Raw genomic sequence first — 11900 nt, 5'->3', positions numbered from 1 at the left:
TTCTTTATTCATGGCAAGAAGTGACCGCCCAACTGAAGAACAAAGATATTTCACTCGCCTTGGAGTCTCACTCGATTTCTTTGAATCCCAAAACAGGAGTAAGGAAAGACAAAGTTTTGAGTGATTGTTACTGAGGAAAAAAAGTCTGCATGGAACAGGTGGTTCGTATTTTCTCCCCCGCTTTTCAAAAATCATATATATATATATATATTTAAAATATTATTTACATAATTGAGAGAGATGCATACATATGTGGGTTTCCGGTTAGGGTGGAGAGGGTTGAGGTAGGAAGAGAGGTGGGTGGGACAAATGTTTCAATTTTTTTTCTTCTGTGTCTGCAGGGAGGGAGGAAGAGGGGGCCACTCCTTGCTGTCAAACTGCAATAGCACCCAGGAATGGGAGACAGTTATTTGATGACAGTTTAAAGAACCCGGTCTGGGGGAAGGGTTTTCTGAGGGTGTGACTTGACTGGTTTTGACAGTTCTGAAACATCATAGGGTTCATTGCACCAGGGTTGAGAAAATATTTCCAAGGTCTACTGGCTGACAAAGTTTACCTTAGTGTACCTACAGACCCAGGAACACACTGTAAAGTCTGGCCAGGAAAGTGACCCAACCTGTTCTGTTTTCCATTGTCTGATGAGGCACTTGATGTCCTCTACTGGCTTATCTGAGCCAGCTGTCTGGGCATGCTGTCCACTGCACAGACATCAGCCACTGAGGAGGTCTAGTTCCAACATATCTTGTGGTTTTCCCTGGATTTGAGTCCATTGGTCTAGTTGGGAAGCCTGCAAGACTCCCCACCTGGGATGATCTCAGCCTTGACTCTTGTGTGCACCTGTCACATGTCAATGCACATGTCTGATTAGCTCTACCGCAAGTCCCTCTTTCACACGAACTGATGAACTGTAATACCACTCTGACATCCCCAGAATCTACTCCCCAGGCAATCTGCAGCATCTGATGGCCAAGGTGGCATGTGTTGGCCCTGCGTTCCCTGCCTTTTTAACATATCTTTTTTGTTTTGTTTTTACTTTGATTTTTTTTTTTACTTTTTTCTATCTTTAAATTATTTTATTTTATTTTCAACATATCTTTAAAAAATGAACAGGCAACTATGTTGGCATGCTGGTATAGTTAACATGGATTTGACACTAACCAGGCCCAGAATGCTGCCAGCTAATAGCTGCTTTTCTCCCAGCAATGTTAATACTTGCTGAGGTACAAGGCAACCTAAGCAGTTGCCTACAACTTGGGTCATCTTTTCTACCTTCCAGAAAGGTATTTGCCCTGCAGTTATGACATTGCATTAAACAATAGAAAATTCAGTTTCCGGCACGGCGGTGTGGCCTAGTGGCTAAAGTCCTTGCCTTGAACGTCCTGGGAACCCATATGGCCACCGGTTCTAATCCCGGCAGCTCCACTTCCCATCCAGCTCCCTGCTTGTGGCCTGGGAAAGCATTGGGACACTGCACCCACGTTGGAGACCTGGAAGAGGTTCCTGGTTCCTGGCATCGGATCGGCGCGCATCGGCCCGTTGCGGCTCACTTTGGGGAGTGAATTATCGGACAGAAGATCTTCCTCTCTGTCTCTCCTCCTCTCTGTATATCTAACTTTGTAATGAAAATAAATAAATCTTAAAAAAAAAAAAAGAAAATTCAGTTTCCTCCTCATGGCTCACATGGGAAAGCTCAGGAGCAACAACTTCACAGGGAACAACTGTATCATTGAAAAATGTGTTCAAACAGAATTTCAGGATTCAAACCAAGTAGTCCCCACAGCCTGTGAATAATCTGTGGTTTTAAGGTCTCAAAACTCTGACCCAGAAATCTTCCTGATAACACGATTACCCAGCTCCACACCTCTCTTGCTTGCTGTTCTTTCTGGAATGGGACAGGTGCTCCTGCCTGGTTCCTCTGTCTACTGCAGAAACACTATGGCAATCCACACGCTCATCTCCTTAGGTCTTTACCCCAATACCATCACGTCAGCAAGACCTCCCCTGCTTGTAGTTGTGTTCCCACACACACCAATATTTACACACACACACCTACACAGATGATTCACTTCATCCTTTTCTCCTTGCTGCATAGAGTGAGAAAGATTACACCGGACACAAAGCATAGGATGCTTGGTGATGGCAGCTCCTACTACACTCCGGGAATCACCATGTTGCATAGCCAAAAGCAAGATATTTTTAAGCTCTCATTGACATGCAGCAGCCAGGGATTTTCCAATTAATTTAGGTAGTATGCATTAAATATCATTTAACAACCCTAATTGATCTATACCCTAGGCCAATCAGCTAAGAAGCCTGTTTATAGAAACAGATAGTGATGGTTAACCATGCTTCAAATCTAGTACTATGCCAGGGTGCTGGCCCCCTCATGCCCTCCTATAACATATCACATCTGCTTGCTGCCATGGAGTGCCATTACCTGGCTACATTCCCACATATCCTGTCTTTCATTCATTTATTGTGTTTCCACCACTCCACGGTCTCAGAAAGGCAGTTACTCCCTGCCAGTCAGGACTACGCCACTAGTGACTACCAACCAATGTTTTTTGTCGATTTGAATAAATGAATACCTAAGCAGCAATAGTTAAGTAAATAAATAGGAAAATGAATAAGGGAATAAGTAAGCCCATTTATTGGTTATTGCTACGTATGCCATTTCCACAAGATTGTAAATCACATTTGTCTTTAGCCATAATTTGTTGGAATCATTGTTGATGTTAATCTGACAGGTTTTGCTTTATTATTTTCTACTTCAAAGACCGTGGAATTGCAGCAGTTTTACAGTTTGTCAAGCAAGAATTTAATTTGTAGAGGTACAAAGTTAGTTGTGCTAACTAAAATATACCCTGTCAGTTGCAAAGACTAACACCTGATAGCAGAGGATGGTTTCGATCCATCGACCTCTGGGTTATGGGCCCAGCACGCTTCCGCTGCGCCACTCTGCTACTGTTACTATGCTTGTAAGCGTTAATTGCCAACTCTCTTCTCCGTCGGGCCGGACTTCAACAGCGACGGCCTAAGCCATTAACAAAACAATTCACAAGGTTTTTCTGAGAATGCTTCTCTGGTGCACAAATGCAAGTTTCAGTACGAAGTCTCTCATGTGTGAGTGTTTAACTGAGTCTAACGTATAAACATCTGTGAAAGCCCTTAAGTTATGCAAAGTAATAGAAACTCCCCTGAGGAAGTAAACCTCTCTCCCTTCTCGCCACACAGGAAAATGCTAATTCACAAGCAATTTAGGCATCTCATGGTCCTAGTGAGAAAAACCTGCACTTCCATGTCTGGTTTTTTTACATAGTTTTAAAGAGGGCGGGGAAACCCTAGCCCTGAAGTCCTAAGGTACTGGGACTTTGGATATCAGTTTAGCAAATTAAGAAAAAACTTAATTACAACATAGTTGTTTTACAATAAACTGACTCCGTTGGTGATTTAGAGAAGCTGGGACTATCGCCACCTTCTGGCACAGCAGACTTGGCCAGGTGTGGTGCAGGTGAGTCACCCACTTCAATCGGAGCGGGTGCCTGGCAAGGCCTGCTAAGCTTCTTGAAGGTTGGAAAGATGGATATTGAGGTAGCAGGAAAGCCAACAGCCCAGAAATGAGTGTGGGGCTGATAAGGAAAAGAATAAGATGACCCCGACGTGATTTGAACACGCAACCTTCTGATCTGGAGTCAGACGCGCTACCGTTGCGCCACGAGGTCCCCCACGTCTTGGTTCTCTATTCACCTGCTAACCTGGCCTTCCTGATTTTTGTTTTTTTAATTTTTCAAAAAATTTTTTAATCAAAATACCGACTCCTCCATCATTTTCTCAGCCTCCAACTGCTTCTTGTTCGCGTCTTCCTGCTATTGTTTCATTTGCCTTGCTTACCTGGTTCACTCCCTTTGTTAAAAAAAAAAAATAGGCATTTTTGGGGAGCAGTGGTGCGTTAAGAAATCGAGACCTTCAATTTAAACCAGTCGCTGAAACGTGGGGGGAAGTAGCGAAGAGTGGCCAAGAGTGATCCTTTTGCACCCACGGTGCCCGGTTTTGAGATGGTTTCCAAAGCCAACCTTCATCTTTACCGGGAATTTAGAAGATGAATCCACGAGGGCTGATGATTAGTTGCTCTTCCGCCTAAGACTGCACCTGCCAGAACCCTGCGTCCTCTTAAGTGTCGGGACACAGGTCAGTTTTGTTAGGAGTGGCAGAAGCTAGGTAGATGTGATGAGGGCCCGGCTCCCTGGAGGAGGCACTGAGGTGTGGGACTTCACTGCAAATCGCTGGCTCGCAGCCTAGGCACTCAGCAGAGACGACACACTTGCCCAACAACGGGTGCGGGCACAAACAAGCGGCCTCTAGGTCTGGTGACTTAGCGCGCGTAACAATCGGGTCAACTCAGTTGACCAATCAAAACAGTCCCTCCCCGGTTGCCCTGGTGACGGCCCAGCGTGATTCTTCCTTCTAGAGTCGTCCCTGGAGCGCAGCGAATTTTGCGTTGGCCTCCTTGGTGTCGGTGCGCTTTAGTTTTGTGGGGCCGAGACGACGAGGCTTGCCGTTAGCACCTGCAACTTCTCCCGAGGGTTCGTCCGGGATCGCTGGAAGGCTGAGTCCAGGCGGGAGGCTTCTCCTCCCGGGAGATTAACCTTCTCGACCAGAGTCCTCTGTGGAGTGAAGCAACACCCCCAAGGGGCATGTTGACGAGCGCGGCTGCTGGTCCGGTGTAAAGAATTGTGTGACCAGCAGAGTTACAAGGGGGGAGGGTGAGGACTGAAGAAGGAGGGAGGGAAGGAGCAAAGGAGAGAGTGGTTGTAAGATTAGGGTAGTGAATACAGTGTTAAGTAATGATAAGGATTAATTAGGGATCTTAATAATTTACTGAGAAGTAGATGAGGAAAAGGTCATGAATCATAAAAAGGTGTTTGAATACTAGCCAACAGTAGAGCTGTAGTAATTGGGTATTGATAATCGAGCTGTTAATCTTGTGTACTGCTTTTGCTTTAAGTGTAAGAGACAAGACTAACTCCATAATAGACATTAAGTAAGAGAATAGGTCTAAGTCTCATTTCCCAAAGGTGACAGCCCAGGCTCTTGGAGACACACCGGAGAAATGTTAACCAACTATATGTATGATATATTATATGTAATATATCAGTTGGGCCGCGCTTACAGCTCTCCCACATGCTTTAGCTCAGAGCTGGATGGGGAAGCAGAGTAACCAGGTCTCCAGTCATGTCTCGTATGCGATTCCCTTCATACACAGGATTCTTTGTTTGCGATCTTGAAAGCTAGGCTAGGCCTACCTGGGTCGGGCTTGGTCAATCCCCATCACCTCTTGCCATTTGGAATGTTCGCCCATCCTGACCCCGTCTCCGATGCGGGAGACTGCAAGAAGGTTGGGATAACAGGAAGTGTCCAGTCTGATCACCTGGGACTCAGACCACCCATCCCAGGATCCATGGGCACTCTGCGGCCTTTTCTTCTTTGCATAGTGAGACAAGGAAGGGGTTCCTGTGTGGCCGAAGGCAGGGACAGCACTCCCATCACCTTGAAGGCCCTTGGACAAAACCCGGGCTGCCCAATGGCAAGATGTCAAAACCAAGGTCATCCCTTATCCCTGTTCCTTTCAGCTTTGCTTTTCTCATAGCCTCTGGCCTATCCCTCTGTCCTGGGACCTGCTCTCTTTTGCTCAGCTGCATCCTCTTGAAACAGATACCATGCCTGCTGGAGAGAATCTGCCTGGTCTCCTGGTTCACCCTTTTTTTGTAATCCCTAGCTGAAGTCTGTTCGCCCCTTGTGCTATGGTGGTTATTGAAGCCTCCTTACCTGGCTCGTGGTTTTTCCATTCCACAGTCTTGTGGAGAGGGGAGGTGGGAGGTGGGAGGTGGGAAAGGGCTGTTCTCATTCAAGTCCTCCATGGTCCCCCTCTAGAAAAAACACACCATGGTTTTTCCAATTTATTTTTTTAAAGATTTATTTATTTATATTACAAAGTCAGATATACAGAGAGGAGAGACAGAAAGGAAGATCTTCCGTCCGATGATTCACTCCCCAAGTGACCGCAACGGCCAGTGCTGTGCCGATCCGAAGCCGGGAACCTGGAACCTCCTCCGGGTCTCCCACATGGGTGCAGGGTCCCAGGGCTTTGGGCCGTCCTCTACTGCTTTCCCAGGCCACAAGCAGGGACCTGGATAAGAAGCAGGGCCGCCAGGATAAGAACCGGCAACCATTTGGGATCCCGGTGTGTGCAAGGGGAGGACCTTAACCACTATGCCATTGTGCCAGGCCCGGTTTTTCCAATTTACTGACTCGTTTCCACCAATTCCTTTTTATAAATCATATTCTGACTGTTTCCCATTGTGGTCCATCTTTCCCCCTCCTATCCAAATCTCTTCCTCTGACCTTTGTGCATCTTGTCAGTGAAGAATTACGCCCTCCCTCTGAGCTCTCAGCCTCAGCGTCACAGTAGGACAACTTTTTCAGGAAGCCCATTTCCAAATTATGGCGCATCCCAGTTGTTAGAAGGCCAAGCATTGGAAGGAACCTGGTGTTGGAAGGAACCGAAGAGGGCAGGATGTGGGTCAGACTGTCAAGGCTGCCCTGGCATCACACCACTGCCATGGGCTCCATGTTGGTGGTAGTAATGGCTAGCCACCAGTCCTCCTGCTCCCATCCTCCATCCCCCATCCCCTCCTCGCCTCCTTCCCCCCCCCACCTGAATCCAACATTTGCATGACATCTACGTAGAGAGAGGCAAGACTTGGGGATGCTTTGGTTTTTGTGTTCTTGCATTTCAGGTTGACAATAAACTGTAAGCCACACACACTACTGAAGCATTTGCTGACTCACTCAGATTCCTTGGACCCACAAACCTTAAAGAAGTACCTGGTGTTTCCTCTATGGAATGGCCAGGTTACAAGCTGAAAGTTGACAAGATCTGGCCCCCAAAGGGGAGTCTTAACAACAACACAGTTCTCCAGTGGGGTCTTTCCTGTCACAGGGTAGGAAAATGGTCTGATGACCCATGGGCATGGGACAACTTTGCCCTCCAGGATAAGTTGGGCCTCTGACCCCTCAGAACTGATGCCCCCTGAAGCAGGGCCCCAGATCTTTCCCCTTCTCTGGCCAAGCCAATCTAGGATCCATCACCTGTGGAGCCACTTAAGCCTCTTTTCTTGTCTTCCTTTGCCTTGTGTCCTCATCACTCCCCAACACAGCACCCTTCCCACTGACCCACAGCACCTGCAGGATTCTTTTCTTTTGCAAGACCCAAGACAGAATAAACAGGATATGGAGAGTTTTCCAGATGATCCTGAGCAATATAGTGAGGTTTTCAGAGGTTTCAGCCAGGTATTAGAGTTACCCTGAAAGGTGTAATATCACTTCTTAATTGGACTCCAATAGGCAAAAAAAAAAAAAAAAAAAAAAGACCAGCAGCTGAGTCTGGGAACAGATTATTTTCCCCATGGCACTAACTTGATGGGTGTGACCCCTGGGAGAGAACCTTTTCCCACTGGTCCACCTATAGTTCCCAGACAAGACCCTCAGTATGATCTTAACTGTCCCCAGGGAATGTGACAGAGAAAGTGTGGGGCCGGGTTGGCAAGAGTACAACTGTCTTGCTGAAAGAATTTTAGTGACCAATCTTCATTCCTCTGAAATTGCTGCTGCCCTCCCCTTTGCTGCATACTAAAGATAAGCTTGTGTGTTTTCCCGCCTCATCACATTGCCCTGCATGCTAAAAATAAGCATGTAGCTTCCTGACTTACATTTGTAATTCCCCGCCAAGACAGTATGGCCAATGAGAACATGATAAGACATGCTCACTAAACACTGGCCAACTATTCTAGAGCTTGTGTGAAAATCTTAAAAACTGATGCAAAATGCGAGTCAGGGCTTCCATCCATTCCCACTGCGACAGTGACGGCTGGTAAGACCTGGTTTGAGCCCGAGCCTGAATAAAACCTTCTTGCTTTTGCTTCGGTGCCAGCCTCAGCGTGATCTCTGGCAATTTAGTGACTTGGGCATAATAAAAGCATTAGACAGCCCATGTCCTGGAGGGCTTACAGGATCAAGGATTGAGCCATTAAATTGAAGTTATCCATGGACCCGAAGTAGTCTACTTCAGGATTTTCATAATAGGAATAAAAAAACTAGCTGAAGTATCCCTTGATCACTGTTTCAGAATGCTTGTCATGTGAGATTGTTGTATAGGATGGTTATTTTTAATCCTTAGATGAAGTCCCTCTTACTAACTATGTCAATTTACCACTGTTTCCTACTTTCAAGCAATGGCCAGGTACATGAACTTCTGCAGTATATATTCTAAAAGTAACTGAACTACCTCTTAATGCGATCAATTGTGTCCCTGCCCCCTCCCCCCAGCATTACCATGTTGAAATACAAAGTGACCTTATTTAAACCCAGCTTTGAGAATTGGGCTTAGGGAATAGGGGCTACAGGGTAGAGGGGAGGCTTAGATATTCCAACTCAGGTTTTATTGGGTCAAGCTCAACCAAGGCACACACAGAAGCACTGATGCCCACCCAGTGGGCGGGCAGCAGACCGCGCTGAAATTCTCACTTCCTGGGCACAGCAGAGACCTTTTCCTCATCAGCAATATGAGAAGGAAGGGGTTTGATTGATTGCTTTGAGGAAGATTTGCCTAATCAGGACAGCGCTCCCCCTGGAAACAATGCTCAACTTATCTAAAAGAAACGTGTAGTCCTGTGCTCCTGATTCGGTGGCACACCAAAACCCCCAATCCCCTCCCAATGAAGACTCTGAGTTTTTTTCCCAGGGGTCCTCAAGGCCTTGACTCAGGCCCCAGCAAGTGCGGCGACCACCGCGGCCACCGGGGAGGAGGAGCCTTCAGATTACCGCAGAGAGAGGACAGGGTGAGAGTCACCCAGGAGTGAAGGAGGGCGCAGGTGGAGCTATGGGAGGACTTCGGAAAAGGAGGAGATAGGGGCGGAGTCGGAGAGAAGCAAGGAGAGAGAAGTAAAAGCCAGGCAGGCAAGAGCTAATTATTGAAAGGAAATAGTAACAGGACAGAAAGCAGTTGGGGATACTTGCAAGCGTTTGACACTATACCATGTGTCACTTCGTGTGCCTAGCAACAATCCAGTTAAGTAGTGACTGCTGTCCTCACTGTATTTTTCTGGTGAAATATTGCGTTTGGGGCCTTGAATGGACGCAGGCGTTGCCAGCAGGATTGGATTAACCTTTTTTCTCAGTTCCACAGCTATAAACAGAAGATAAAGGGCCACGAAGGGACAGATTTTGCTCCACAGGAGAAAGAATTTTCTCACAGTTGGCTTTTGTCTGTCCTGTGAGATAATGACTCGTTATTTAGGGACTTTTCAATCAAGTGTAGGACTGGCCCCCACCCTGGTGGCCTAATCAAAACGAAGTCGCTCATGCTCAAGTTCTATGTCACTTCTGAGCAATCAGGAGAGTGGGCAATGCTAGCCAAACACGAAACAGGCCAAACAGCAGCAGAAGGGAGTTCTGTCTGCTTTCAGCTTTAGGAAGGCAGCAGCTTTGAAACAGGCCATCTACTTTTCCACCTCGGCTCTTCTCTGTGATATGAACCTCCTCTTCCGTTCAGCACATTGGAACACTCATCCTCTTCTACGGAATGAGATGTTGCCTGACTCCAAAACGGTAAATAAAAGCCAGTTATTATCCTTAAGCTTGATTGTCCATAGTTTCGTACTTTTACAGAATGCTAAGCAGATGCTTGATTGTGGCTGGCGAAGGGTGTTGTGGGGAAGAAGTTGTACATTTGGAGAGCTTTACGATTCCTTCCAAACTGCACAGGTTATAATCCACCTGAAACTGAACAATAATCAGACAGCAAGGTACTGAATCCTTTTTTGAACTCTTCCAGCCATCACTTTGTAGATAAAGCATGGAATTTACATCCCAGTGAAATACATTTGTTTTATGATGCTAGCAAATATCAGGTGGCCTAACATCCTTTTGCCTTACTCTCACCAAGTGGAAATGATTTCAATAGTGGTTTCTTTGTTTTATGGTGTCAAGATTGTGAATACGGCCCGGTGCAGTGACCTAGCGACTGGAGTCCTTGCCTTGAATGTGCCAGGATCCTATATGGGTGTCAGTTCTGGTCCCGGTGGCCCTGCTTCCCGGCTGTTGCAGTCACTTGGAGGGTGACTCATCGGACGGATGATCTTCCTCTCTGTCTCTCCTCTCTGTATATCTGACTTTGTAATAAAAATAAATAAATCTTAAAAAAAAAAAGACTGTGAATAACAGTTCACTATTTTCTCCGCTAGCATACAGATTCAGCACAGCATAGTAGTTGCAGATAACAGAGATCTGGCTCTAAATCCCAGCCATCAAAACTAGCCTTTTGGCCTAATGGGATAAGCTGCCATCCTGTCCTTGGGCCCTTGCACACACGTGGGAGACCCAGAAGAGGCTCCTGGCTCCCAGCTTTGGATCAGCTCAGCTCTGGTACTTATGGCTATTTGGGGAGTGAAGCAGCAAATGGAAGATTCTCTGTAACTTTGCCTTTAATTTAAATAAATCTTTTTAAAATTATTATTTTATTTTGATAATCTTTACATAGTTGATTAGGGCACAAAGGGTCAAGGGTTACAGGAAAATGGGTAAGATCATTGTCTCCACATTATTATTATTTTTTTTCTGTATCTGGGCTAAGGGGAGAGAAAAAGGGAGAAGCCCCACCCAGCCCCACACCCTCCCAAGGTCCCCGACATGGGGGCATGCTCCAAGGGCACTGCTCAAGTGGTTTTAAAAGTCCAACAGTTCTTAATTGCTGCCAATGTCATCATTCCAAGCATGATGAAATCTCTCCAGAATCTACTGGCTGACAGAGTCTACCTTAGCAAATAATAAATCTTTAAAAAGGTCATTTCCTCGTGACCTGGGGCAGGTTACCTGATTTCTCCAAGCCTCAGTCTGCCTGTCTGCAGAGGGAGCTTTTTGTGTCACCTGCCAGAGGTTCAGCGGGCCTGTAAGGTGCATGCGTCCAGTGAACCCAGCATGCTCTTGCAGCTCCAGCTTTCTCTCACACATTGTGTGTGAAGCCGATGTGTGGGATTTCAGAAGTTTACATTCATGATATCCAATTTAAAACTAATTTTCTGATTTTTGAATGAAATGATACGTATACAAGTTACTAGAAGGATGCCTGTCAGAGAGTAAGCCAATAATTAATAAAATCAATTCTCATTCTCTGTTGACTGAATGTGCACATGCTAATGATCTGACTTTGGATTTTAATTCAAATAAGTATAAAAATTTTATCTGTGGTAGAGGCCTGCCCAATGTCAGAAAAAAACTTACATAGAGAGTGAAAGATAGTCATTTTCTCTCCTTGGTGGTTGCAACCGTTTCTTTTGCTTTTTTTTTTTTTAAGATTTATTTCTTTTTATTAGAAAGTCAGACACATAGAGAGGAGAGACAGAGAGGAGATCGATCTTCCATCCACTGAATCACACCCCAAGTGGCCACAACGGCTGGAGCTAAGGCAGTCCAAAGCCAGGAGCCAGACTTCCTGGTCTCCCAAAGCTTTCAGCCGTCCTCCACTGCTTTCCCAAGCCACAAACAGGGAGCTGGATGGGAAGCAGGGCCACCAGGATTGGCACCTATATAGTGTCCCACCGCATGCAAGGTGAGAACTTCATCTGCTAGGCTACTGCGCCAGGCCCCTGGTTGTAACCATTTCAACCCTTGTTCATCTGCACAAAACAAGGTACCATTTAGTATATGTGTGTATGTGGAAGAAATAGTAGGTGCCTTAATGGAGCCTGGTTAAACCTTAGCAGCAACTATGCATGCATGCAGTTTTATATCAATTTCTATAGCCATCATGTAGCATTAATATACCCAAAAATGTGCGTAACCAC

The 11900-nt window shown here is 46.1% G+C and overlaps 2 non-coding genes across 2 annotated transcripts; both read right to left on the bottom strand.

The window, feature by feature from the left end:
* Positions 1–2891: 2891 nt before the first annotated feature.
* TRNAM-CAU (transfer RNA methionine (anticodon CAU)) lies at positions 2892–2963 on the bottom strand. The gene has a single exon. It is a non-coding gene; the product is annotated as a tRNA-Met (tRNA).
* Positions 2964–3650: 687 nt separating this feature from the next.
* On the bottom strand, positions 3651–3722 carry TRNAW-CCA (transfer RNA tryptophan (anticodon CCA)). The gene has a single exon. It is a non-coding gene; the product is annotated as a tRNA-Trp (tRNA).
* Between the last annotated feature and the right edge of the window lie 8178 nt (positions 3723–11900).

This window comes from Ochotona princeps, chromosome 1 (genome assembly GCF_030435755.1).
Source record: "Ochotona princeps isolate mOchPri1 chromosome 1, mOchPri1.hap1, whole genome shotgun sequence".
Classification (NCBI taxonomy): Eukaryota; Metazoa; Chordata; class Mammalia; order Lagomorpha; family Ochotonidae; genus Ochotona; species Ochotona princeps.
Note: the sequence above shows the minus strand (reverse complement) of the source record. Positions and strands in the feature narration are given on the sequence as shown.